This window comes from Meles meles, chromosome 2 (assembly GCF_922984935.1).
Source record: "Meles meles chromosome 2, mMelMel3.1 paternal haplotype, whole genome shotgun sequence".
NCBI classification, from domain to species: domain Eukaryota; kingdom Metazoa; phylum Chordata; class Mammalia; order Carnivora; family Mustelidae; genus Meles; species Meles meles.
Genome location: NC_060067.1, coordinates 148,789,531 through 148,802,864, shown reverse-complemented (window position 1 = coordinate 148,802,864; position 13,334 = coordinate 148,789,531).

The following is a 13,334-nucleotide window of genomic DNA, read 5'->3' as shown; positions in this document are numbered from 1 at the left end:
GCCAGATATGGGCCCAAGGCCATGAATTTCCCATGATTTAGCTGTTGCTGTCTCTGAATGTCCAGTCTCCCAGCAACGGGTACCAAGGCTAATCCTGCAATAAGGAGCATCTCTTAAGAAGAGCAAATTGCCACTTGGTAGCAAGTAGACTCCATGCGATCCCCTCGGCATATGTATGTATGAGACTTTGCACTTCCTGTCCCCAAGAGCCTCAGCCTGCACCACTGTTTGAGAGCTTACAGAATGCCTGATTCACAGGCATACAATCTCTCACAACATAACATCTAATAGGAGACCCCGTACACTTTAAAGAGCCCATGACAATGGGTCACCTGGTTGTGCCATTGTCACATCAACCAGAAGCAGCCACCCCAAAGAGCATCGGAACAAGCCTCGAATGGTCCAACCTCGGTGCTGGGGCAGATAGAACAGTGTCAGAGCAGGTGTTAGCCTCTAGGATGCAAGGTCTGCACTGACTCTCAGACTGTTTTATGGGAGCTCTGTCCCTAACAGGAGACATAGATGGGCCCAAGAACCAAAGGATGGAAGCAAGAGGACTTTCATTTCTACTGTTTTTTAACATTGTTTCATCCTTTCTAATATAATAACTCATTTATACATTTTCTTTCCTGGCTACTCCATTGTGGGCTCCACAGGGTTAGAATTCCCTGTCCTCAAAGTCTGTGCATTCTTATCTGAGAGGTAGCCAGCACTGCACTGAACACAAAGGAAGGCTGTTTCCAAGGCACCTTAGGCTCTTGGTCTCTAGGGAAAAGCAAGTGAGAAGGGAAGTCACCTTCTTGGTGAGGGTAATCGGTCTTGATCAATGAGAGGTAGGTAAGACCAGGAGACACGATGGACATGGGAAGAACACACGTAGCACTGAGGAGATCTACTTGGGTGTCTCCTAGCTTATTTGTACTGGGAAACGAGATGTACAGCAGCCCTGGCCAGAGACATGTAGGCTTACCCAGGGCTCAGACCAGGGTAATGTGGTCCAGGTCCCATCCCCAGGTAAGTCTCCAAGACTTGCAGAGGCACTAGCTCAGGGTGAAGGGAATTTACAATGGGTAATGGAGGAGGGAACAAAATGAGTACCAGTTGCAACCCTACAACCAGCTGCTGTGATGGAGGCTGAGGTTCATCATGCTAACCTCCCTCCTCTGAGTTTCTCCTCAGGAAGCATAGCCCACAACAAGAGCTCCCTCCCCACCCCCGACCTTGTGTGGAGAAGTGGCTCACATGGGTGAACTGTGGTGGTCACGGATTTGCACCACTCCATGCTCTCCCTCTGAGAGAGTTTGCCGCAAGAATGGTAGTCATTTGGCAGCCTCTAGCTGCAGAACTTTCTGGATCCTGTGCAGGTTTTACACACACTGAAATCATGTTCTCTTGAATGACTGAGCGTGGCAGGGGTGCTATATAGCCTGGCCATTTCTGCCCAAATGGGTGGTCTCTGCTCTGTGCTTCCCGGCTGGGAGGGTGGAGGCTTTCTGAGAGATCTACGGTGGGAGGCTCTTCTCACCCTGCACCCCTTCCCTCTCCCATTCCTTTCAGAGTGGTCAGACCTCCCTCACGGTCTGAAGACTCTCCCTGCCTTCATAGAAAACCTACTCCCCCTGTCCTCCCCCCGTAGTATCAGCAGAACCCTCACCGAGAGAGAAGTCTCTTTTGTTGGGCAAATGCCTGCATGGAGGCTGGACTTCTTTTTTTTTTTTAAAGATTTTATTCATTTATTTGAAAGACAGAAATCACAAGTAGGCAGAGAAGCAGGCAGAGAGAGAGAGAGAGGAGGAAGCAGGCTCCCCACTGAGCAGAGAGCCTGATGCGGGGCTCAATCCCAGGACCCTGGAATTATGACCTGAGACAAAGGCAGAGGCTTTAACCCACTGAGCCACGCAGGCACCCCAAATCTCTTGTATTTCTAATGCTGTCTTGGCATCGGTTTCTCAGACAGGGAACAGACAACTACTCTTTTTTTATGCTACTAAAATGAATTTAAAAATCAATATTTTGCCACAATTTAGCATCCAGAACATCTAGTTATTAAAATTGAGGGGAAGACTTCATTTACAGAAATGTAACCATTCGAGGCTCAGTCCGATTAACCATTGATCTCAGGGTCCTGGGACTGAGACCCACATCCGGTTCCCTGCTCAGTGGGGAGCCTGCTTCTCTCTCTGCCACTCTCCCTCTCTCTCTCTCTGTGTCAAATAAATAAATAAAGCCTTTTTTAAAAAAAAGAAATATAACCATTTATATTTTAGCAAAGCACTACCCCAAAATTAGTGAATCTGCTTGAGAAATTTCCAAAAGCTCTTCAAACAGTCCTTATTCTTTTAGAACTCATCAAAGTTTTGTTAACTCCACACTCTTTATCTTAAAACAAGTCAATTTTTCTGTTCCATAACAGGTTAAGAAAAATTCAAATTTCCCTTGATTGAAAAGAAAACTGCTGGTATTAAAAAAAAAAAAAAAACAAAACTGACAGCTTTAGAGGGGCTTACTCTAATATGCCTTACTGGTTTTGAGTATTTTTCTTTTCCAATATGCTTAAATATTTAGAATTCTTCTTTCTTGCTTATAAAAACAAATACGCTAATTGAAAAAATGAAATATATCCAACTATATATAAAGGAAGCATTAATAGAGTCTTCCAACCTTTTCCATCTCCCCCGCCTAGGGATAAGCAATGGTAAGGGTTTGGTGTACCTTGGTGCACATCTTTTTTCATGCTTATACAGAAATGTGAAAACAGGTATAATAATGTGCAGTTTGTTTTTGTTTAACAACAGCAACAAAAAACAATCACACCTAAGCAACTTGTTTTTCTCATTTCTCTATCTCACTAAGTGACACTGTGGCTCATTTTTTAAAAAACTCTATCATTTTCCAAATTATAGGTAAAACCGCAATTTATTCAGTTTGCTAATTCTGTGTTCTAATGACCTTGAGTACATTTTCATAATTATTAGAAAACATACAGTTATTTCTCTTCTATGACTGGTACGTTCACATTCTTTATTCCTTACATTTAAATCTCTAAGCACGAGAATCATATTTTTGTGTATTGTGTGAGATAGGGGATCTACATTTGTGTTCTTCCAGATTGATGGTCAGTCTGCAGTACCATTGAAAAAAACTCAAATATGTATAGAAGTATAGAAAATGATATTCAAAGCAAGAATGTCCTCTCATACTTTTTAGATTTTAACATTTTGACATATTTATTTAAGATTTCCTTATTGAACATATAAAGAAGTAGAGAATGTGGTGACATTCTTCCATCTACCTCTTTCCAGAGATGCACTCACACTTCAGAAGTTAGTGTGCATGATTGCCATGCATGCCAACTTTTGTTACCTCGGCATGTATCCCTCAATAAGTACAATCTTTTTACGTGTTGCCATAAGTGAGATTTTAGAAGTCAGTTTCTATCCATGACAAGTTACTGCTCATATTGAGAAAGGACTTTGATTTGAGATACTTTATCAAACTATAACTCTAGTAGTTTTATTGTCATCTTGGGTTTTCTTTGCTCACAATTGCATCCCAGGCAAATAAATATGCTTCTGTCTTTTACTTCTTTTTTAACATGATAGGCCTACCAATTGTTTTATCTTCTTTTCTGTTCAGTTAGCTAAATGTTCCAAATAATATTGAGTAGTAGTATTTACATTATGTGCAGGGCACAGTCTAGATGTTCCACAGAGTGTGGTCCCTGGATTGGCAGCATCCATCATCTCTTGGGAATTTGCTTGAAATATGACTTCTTGGGTCTCACCCCATCTTACTGAATTAGAAACTCTGGGAGCGGGACCCAGCAATTTGTGTTCTCACAAGCCCTCCGACACATATAAACTTGAGAACCACTGGTCTGGAGAATAGACAGAGCTCAAAGAGGAAGTCTTATTTTTTAAATCTCATCTGGTGTTTTTTTTTAAATTTTAAAACTCTTCCTTTGATCTCAATTCTGACACCAGCTATCACACCATTTCCCTTTTCTTTTCAGAAAAAAACTTCTTTTTTTTCCCATTTTATTTATTTTTTTTCAGCATAACAGTATTCATTGTTTTTGCACAACACCCAGTGCTCCATGCAAAACGTGCCCTCCCTATTACCCACCACCTGTTCCCCCAACCTCCCACCCCTGACTCTTCAAAACCCTCAGGTTGTTTTTCAGAGTCCATAGTCTCTTATGGTTCGCCTCCCCTCCCCAATGTCCATAGCCCCCTCCCCCTCTCCCAATCCCACCTCCCCCCAGCAACCCCCAGTTTGTTTTGTGAGATTAAGAGTCATTTATGGTTTGTCTCCCTCCCAATCCCATCTTGTTTCATTTATTCTTCTCCTATCCCCCTAACCCCCCATGTTGCTTCTCCATGTCCTCATATCAGGGAGATCATATGATAGTTGTCTTTCTCCGATTGACTTATTTCACTAAGCATGATACGCTCTAGTTCCATCCACGTCGTCGCAAATGGCAAGATTTCATTTCTTTTGATGGCTGCATAGTATTCCATTGTGTATATATACCACTTCTTCTTTATCCATTCATCTGTTGATGGACATCTAGGTTCTTTCCATAGTTTGGCTATTGTAGACATTGCTGCTATAAACATTCGGGTACACGTGCCCCTTCGGATCACTACGTCTGTATCTTTAGGGTAAATACCCAGTAGTGCAATTGCTGGGTCATAGGGTAGTTCTATTTTCAACATTTTGAGGAACCTCCATGCTGTTTTCCAGAGTGGTTGCGCCAGCTTGCATTCCCATCAACAGTGGAGGAGGGTTCCCCTTTCTCCGCATCCTCGCCAGCATCTGTCATTTCCTGACTTGTTCATTTTAGCCATTCTGACTGGTGTGAGGTGATATCTCATTGTGGTTTTGATTTGTATTTCCCTGATGCCGAGTGATGTGGAGCACTTTTTCATGTGTCTGTTGGCCATCTGGATGTCTTCTTTTCAGAAATGTCTGTTCATGTCCTCTGCCCATTTCTTGATTGGATTGTTTGTTCTTTGGGTGTTGAGTTTGCTAAGTTCCTTATAGATTTTGGATACTAGCCCTTTATCTGATATGTCGTTTGCAAATATCTTCTCCCATTCTGTCAGTTGTCTTTTGGTTTTGTTAACTGTTTCCTTTGCTGTGCAAAAGCTTTTGATCTTGATGAAATCCCAATAGTTCATTTTTGCCCTTGCTTCCCTTGCCTTTGCCGTTGTTCCTAGGAAGATGTTGCTACGGTTGAGGTCGAAGAGGTTGCTGCCTGCATTCTCCTCAAGGATTTTGATGGATTCCTTTCTCACATTGAGGTCCTTCATCCATTTGGAGTCTATTTTCGTGTGTGGTGTAAGGAAGTGGTCCAATTTCATTTTTCTGCATGTGGCTGTCCAATTTTCCCAGCACCATTTATTGAAGAGGCTGTCTTTTTTCCATTGGACATTCTTTCCTGCTTTGTTGAAGATTAGTTGACCATAGAGTTGAGGGTCGATTTCTGGGCTCTCTATTCTGTTCCACTGATCTATGTGTCTGTTTTTGTGCCAGTACCATGTTGTCTTGATGATGACAGCTTTGTAATAGAGCTTGAAGTCCGGAATTGTGATGCCACCAACTTTGGCTTTCTTTTTCAATATTCCTTTGGCTATTTGAGGTCTTTTCTGGTTCCATATAAATTTTAGGATTATTTGTTCCATTTCTTTGAAAAAAATGGATGGTATTTTGATAGGGATTGCATTAAATGTGTAGATTGCTTTAGGTAGCATGGACATTTTCACAATATTTATTCTTCCAATCCAGGAGCATGGAACATTTTTCCATTTTGTTGTGTCTTCCTCAATTTCTTTAATGAGTACTATATAATTTTCTGTATATAGATTCTTAGCCTCTTTGGTTAGGTTTATTCCTAGGTATCTTATAGTTTTGGGTGCAATTGTAAATGGGATGGACTCCTTAATCTCTCTTTCTTCTGTCTTGTTGTTGGTGTACAGAAATGCAACTGATTTCTGTGCATTGGTTTTATATCCTGACACTTTACTGAATTCCTGTACAAGTTCTAGCAGTTTTGGAGTGGAGTCTTTTGGGTTTTCCACATATAGTATCATATCATCTGTGAAGAGTGATAGTTTGACTTCTTCTTTGCCAATTTGGATGCCTTTAATTTCTTTTTGTTGTCTGATTGCTGAGGCTAGGACTTCTAGTACTATGTTGAATAGCAGTGGTGATAATGGACATCCCTGCCGTGTTCCTGACCTTAGCGTAAAAGCTTTCAGTTTTTCTCCATTGAGAATGATATTTGCGGTGGGTTTTTCATAGATGGCTTTGATAATATTGAGGTATGTGCCCTCTATCCCTACACTTTGAAGAGTTTTGATCAGGAAGGGATGCTGTACTTTGTCAAATGCTTATTCAGCATCTATTGAGAGTATCATATGGTTCTTGTTCTTTCTTTTATTAATGTGTTGTATCACATTGATTGATTTGCGGATGTTGAACCAACTCTGCAGCCCTGGAATAAATCCCACTTGATCGTGATGAATAATCTTTTTAACCTACTGTTGAATCCTATTGGCTAGTATTTTGGCGAGAATTTTTGCGTCTGTGTTCATCAAGGATATTGGTCTGTACTTCTCTTTTAGTGGGATCCTTGTCTGGTTTTGGGATCAAGGTGATGCTGGCCTCACAGAATGAGTTTGGAAGTTTTCCTTCCATTTCTATTTTTTGGAACAGTTTCAGGAGAATAGGAATGAGTTCTTCTTTAAATGTTTGGTAGAATTCCCCTGGGAAGCCGTCTGGCCCTGGGCTTTTGTTTGTTTGGAGATTTTTGATGACTGTTTCAATCTCCTTACTGGTTATTGGCCTGTTCAGGTTTTCTATTTCTTCCTGGTTCAGTTGTGGTAGTTTATATGTCTCTAGGAATGCATCCATTTCTTCCAGATTGTCAAATTTGTTGGCGTAGAGTTGCTCATAGTATGTTCTTATAATTGTCTGTATTTCTTTGGTGTTAGTTGTGATCTCTCCTCTTTCATTCATGATTTTATTTATTTGGGTCCTTTCTCTTTTCTTTTTGATGAGTCTGGCCAGGGGTTTATCAATCTTATTGATTCTTTCAAAGAACCAGCTCCTAGTTTCATTGATTTTTTCTATTGTTTTTTTTTGGTTTCTATTTCATTGATTTCTGCTCTGATCTTTATGATTTCTCTTCTCCTGCTGGGTTTAGGGTTTCTTTCTTGTTCTTTCTCCAGCTCCTTTACATGTAGGGTTAGGTTGTGTACTTGGGACCTTTCTTGTTTCTTGAGAAAGGCTTGTACTGCTATATATTTTCCTCTCAGGACTGCCTTTGCTGTGTCCCATAGATTTTGAACTGTTGTGTTTTCATTATCATTTGTTTCCATGAATTTTTTCAGTTCTTCTTTAATTTCCTGGTTGACCCATTCATTCTTTAGAAGGATGCTGTTTAGTCTCCATGTATTTGGGTTCTTTCCGAATTTCCTCTTGTGACTGAGTTCTAGCTTCAGAGCATTGTGGTCTGAAAATATGCAGGGAATGATCCCAAAATTTTGGTACCAGTTGAGACCTGATTTGTGACCCAGGATGTGATCTATTCTGGAGAATGTTCATGTGCACTAGAGAAGAATGTGTATTCTGTTGCTTTGGGATGAAATGTTCTGAATATATCTGTGATGTCCATCTGGTCCAGTGTGTCATTTAAGGCCTTTATTTCCTTGTTGATCTTTTGCTTGGATGATCTGTCCATTTCAGTGAGGGGAGTGTTAAAGTCCCCTACTATTATTGTATTATTATTGATGTGTTTCTTTGATTTTGTTATTAATTGGTTGATATAGTTGGCTGCTCCCACGTTAGGGGCATAGATATTTAAAATTGTTAGATCTTCTTGTTGGACAGACCCTTTGAGTAGGATATAGTGTCCTTCCTCATCTCTTATTATAGTCTTTGGCTTAAAATCTAATTGATCTGATATAAGGATTGCCACCCCAGCTTTCTTCTGATGCCCATTAGCATGGTAAATTGTTTTCCACCCCCTCACTTTATATCTGGAGGTGTCTTCGCGTCTAAAATGAGTTTCTTGTAGGCAACATACTGATGGGTTTTGTTTTTTTATCCACTCTGATACCCTGTGTCTTTTGATTGGGGCATTTAGCCCATTAACATTCAGGGTAACTATTGAGAGATATGAATTTAGTGCCATTATTAGCCTGTAAGGTGACTGTTACTGTATATTGTCTCTGTACCTTTCTGATCTACTACTTTTAGGCTCTCTCTTTGCTTAGAGGACCCCTTTCAATATTTCCTGTAGAGCTGGTTTGGTGTTTGCAAATTCTTTCAGTTTTTGTTTGTCCTGGAAGCTTTTTATCTCTCCTTCTATTTTCAATGATAGCCTAGCTGGATAGAGTATCCTTGGCTGCATGTTTTTCTCATTTAGTGCTCTGAATATATCATGCCAGCTCTTTCTGGCCTGCCAGGTCTCTGTGGATAAGTCTGCTGCCAATCTAATATTTTTACCATTGTATGTTACAGATTTCTTTTCTCGGGCTGCTTTCAGGATTTTCTCTTTGTCACTAAGACTTGTAAATTTTACTATTAGGTGACGGGGTGTGGACCTATTCTTGTTGACTTTGAGGGGGGTTCTCTGCATCTCCTGGATTTTGATGCTTGTTCCCTTTGCCATATTAGGGAAATTCTCTCCAATAATTCTCTCCAATAGACCTTCTGCTCCCCTCCCTTCTGTTTCTTCTTCTTCTGGAATCCCAATTATTCTAATGTTGTTTCGTCTTATGGTGTCACTTATCTCTCGAATTCTCCCCTCGTGGTCCAGTAGCTGTTTGTCCCACTTTTGTTCGGCTTCTTTATTCTCTGTCGTTTGGTCTTCTATATCACTAATTCTTTCTTCTGCCTCATTTATCCTAGCAGTGAGAGCCTCCATTTTGGATTGCACCTCATTAATAGCTTTTTTGATTTCAACTTGGTTAGATTTTAGTTCTTTAATTTCTCCAGAAAGGGCTTTAATATCTCCAGAGAGGGTTTCTCTAATATCTTCCATGCCTTTTTCGAGCCCGGCTAGAATGTTCCGAATCGTCATTCTGAACTCTTGATCTGACATATTACCAATGTCTGTGTTGATTAGGTCCCTAGCCTTCGGTACTGTCTCTTGTTCTTTTGTTTGTGGTGATTTTTTCCACCTTGTCATTTTGTCCAGATAAGAGGATATGAAGGAGCAAATAAAATACTAAAAGGGTGGCAAAGACCCCAGAAAAATGCGCTGTAACCAAATGAGAAGAGACCCCAAATTGTGGGGGGAGAAAGGGGATAAAAAGAGGTTCAGAAAAAAAAAAGAAAGAAAAAATTTAAAAAATAAAACAAATAAAGAAAAAATATAAAAAAGAAAGAAAAAATATATATTTAGATAAACTAGTCAAAAAACGTTAAAAAAGAAAAGGGTAAAAGTTTTAAAAAATTTAGCAGAAGAAGAAAAAAGAAAAAAAATTGAAAAAAGAAAAAAGAAAAAAAAAATTGAAGTAGCCGCAAGACTAAAGAATCATGGGGAGAAAGCCATGAGTTCCGTGCTTTGCTTTCTCCTCCTCTGGAATTGTGCTGCTTTCTTAGGACTTGAACCTACTTTCCTTGATAGATAAACTTCGTCCTGGCTGGATATTTTGTTGATCTTCTGGGGGAGGGGCCTGTTGTAGTGACTCTCAAGTGTTTTGCCTGAGGCGGGATTGCACCGCCCTTACGGGCGGCCTGACTAAGTAATCGGCTCGGGTTCACTTTTGGGAGCTTCTGTTCCCTGAACGCTTTCCGTAGAGTTCCGGAGGACGGGAATGAAAATGGCGGCCTCCCAGTCTCCGGCCCGGAGGAGCCGTGAGCCTGGGGCCCCACTCCTCAGTGCGCCCCCAGAGGATAGCACCCAATCACTCCCGTATCCCCAGCCTCTAGCCGCGCTCCGAGCTCACCCAGCCCGTGACCAGTTCAAGGTAACCCTGAGCTGAGAGTTCAGTCCTCGGCTCTGTCTCTGCAGCCGGCTTCTCCGTTCTAATACCTGCGAGCTCTGCGACACTCCGACACCCCCGATCCTTCTGTGACCCTGCGGGACCTGCGGCCACGCTGACCCCGCGTGGGCTTCACCCTGGGTTAGCCTCTGGAGCAATGTCCCTCAGTGGAACAGACTTTTAAAAGTCCTGATTTTGTGCTCCATTCCTCCGCCGCTTGCCGGGAGCCGGCCCCTCCCGCCCCGGTCTATCTTTCCGTCGTTTTAGATTCACTTCTCCGCCAGTCCTACCTTTCAGAAAGTGGTTGATTTTCTGTTTCTAGAGTTGTTGTTCTTCTTCTGTTCGATCTCCCGTTGGATTTGTAGGTGTTTGCAATGTTTAGATAAGCCATCGAGCTGATCTCCTGCTACCTGATGTAGTTTCAGCCTGCTACTTCTCCGCCATCTTGACTCCTCTGTCAGAAAAAAACTTCTTAAAAAAGTTGTCCCATCCCATTGATTCTTCAAACCCACACCCACTAAAATTGCTTGTCAGCTCTCTCTGATCTCCATGCTGCTAAATCTAATGGTTCTTTTTCAGTTTTCAACTCAATTGACCCATCAGTAGCCTTTGATGGTGTTGATCATTCTTTCTTTTTTGACATACTTTCTTTTTTTAGAGCATCACATTTTCTCGGCTTTCCTCCTATTTCCTGGTTCCTCCATATCACTGTTGTTGTTAGCTTCTCTTTTATGACCTAACCTTTATTTATTTAGTAATCTCCATATGCAAGGAGGGGCTCGAACTCATGACCCTGAGATCAAGAGTCATACGTTCTTCAGATGGAGACAGCCAGGTGTCCCACTACCTCCTCTTTAATGTTGGAGTGATCAAAGGCTCTGTAGCTGATCCTTTCCTAGTCTCCTTCTCATTCACTTCCTTGGTAATTACATCTGCTCATTGCTTCAAACGCCATCTTTGTTAGAATTGCCTATCCTAGCAAATATAAATACAGGATGGATGGGGAAATGTGAATTTCAGATAAACAACAAATGATTTTTAATATAAATATGTCCCAAATATTGCGTGAGGCATGGAATTTTTATTATATTAATTATGTTAATTATATATATTATATATTATATTATATATTATTATTATATATTATGTTAATTGTATATCAATTATGTTAATTATAGTAATTATATTTTATGTTAATATTGTTAATAATAGTTATAATAATTCATAATAGTTATGTTATCCCAAGTAATATTTAGGACATACTTGTACTAAAAAGTTATTTGTTGTTTATCTGAAATTCAAATATCATGAGGTGCCTATATTTTATATGGAAATAATAATCTATGGGCCAAGAAACTCTAAAATTATCTCTCCAGCCCAGATCTTTCTCCAAAATTCCAGAAATGGGCAACTATCTACTTGACATCTCCACTTGGATAGCCAATAGACATTTCCAACTCAACATGACCCAGAATGTACTCTTGATATTCCCTGTCTCCAGATCTGCTCTACCCTGAGCCTTTTCTTATCCCACTTGGTGGCAATGCCTTCCTTATAGTTCATCTGGAAAAACACTTGGAACCATCATTTTCTTTTTCTCCTTCTCTTACAACCCACATCCAGTCAGTCAAGAAGGTCTGTAGGGTCTACCTAGGAAAGGCATCCAGATTCCAACATTTCTCACCATCTTCACTCCACTACCATCCTGGTTCAAGCCACCATCGTTTTTTACTTCCATCAGCCTTCTAGCCGATCTCCATTCTTTTCCCTTTTCCCTGCTACAGTCTGTTCTCATTACAGACTACAAGGATTCTTTAATATGAAAGTCAGATGGTTGTCTTCTGCTCAACCTCCTCTGATAGCTCACCCTTGTGAAGAGTAGAGGCCAAACTCTTTGCAATGGCCTGCAAGGTCTTGCATAATCTCACCCTCCTTCCTTCTCTGACATCATCTCCTATTGTCTTCTCTTTTATTCACACTCTTTTAGCCATACTGACCTTCTCACTATTGTTCGCCTGAGGCATGTTCCCCCTGAGGACTTTCGCACTGGGTGTTCTCTCTGCCTGAAGGACTCTTCTCAGATATTTATAAGGATAATTCCCTTACCTCCTTCAAGACTTTGCTCAAGTGCCATCTTCTCAGTGAAGCTCAAACTCATCACTTTATTTAAATTTGTGATTCACTCACTCTCTACGCACCCGCATATCTGACATCCTTTACTCTGCTTTATTTTTTCCATAGCACTTATCATTTTAAATCAATTGAACTTATACATTGTGTTTATTACTTATTTCCTGTCTCTCCTTCCTTACTGTAGTCCAGAGGGGTCAAGGGAAGTCAAGGGATCTTTTTGCTTCTGTTTTTAATTCTTTGAGTGCACCGGCCTCATGTTCCCTACACCTACTTCTTTCTTAACACACTTTTCTTAATATGAATAAGACCATTTAATTTAGCTTGGCCTCCCTTTCCAGCAAGATAATGCAATTCATTCAAAGAAATAAGGTGCTGACAGGTGTTTCTCTCAGGTGAGTATTTGGCATCTCCAAGGGCCTCAAGATTAGGTGGTGCCCAGTACATTTGGCTCCAGCCAAACTAGCATGATTTCTATAGACATTTCTTCACAGAAACTTATATAAAATAATATATGTTCCCCTGCAGGATTTGCTTCCAATTTTAAAAGACCCTAAATGCCTAACCACAGGGTTTGTGTTAATAAAATATTTCAGCAAATTAAATATTATGAGGCAACGCTTCATAGAGTGCATGGCACAGGGTGGGTACTTAATAATCATGTTTAGACACTCTCACATTCTCTCTTCCTGAAAATGTATTACTTATTTAATCTAACGTCTTTCTCCTAAGAGCCTTTGGAGCAGCCTGGCTCAGGTGAGTTTATAGCTATGACTCCATTAATTCAATTCATGAAGTAGAGAGTTACCAACTGCTATTACCCTCATTTTGTGGAATGGGAAATGGAGTTACCTGGAAGTCATAGTGATTTGCCCTAACTTTTATGTGTCATTGTCACTGGTGTTCTTTTCATCAGTTCTTGGTACCTTAAAGCCAATATTTGGTTGCAGTTTCATGAGGGCCTTTAAGTGAAACTCACTGTAAGAAATCAGCCTAGCAAAAATACTTTATATTTATTGCACTTCCTTAGGACCCTTGAGTATTCAGCGTCTCAGTACTCAAGAAACGAGCAGTAAATTCTGAGGTCCATTTCATGCTGAGTGAAGTGATTGAAGTCATCAGTCATTAAAGGTGATGAAAGTGATAAATTCTGCTCCATATTTCAACTGTTTATCTTCATCGCCTGTGCTCATTAATCAGCAAATT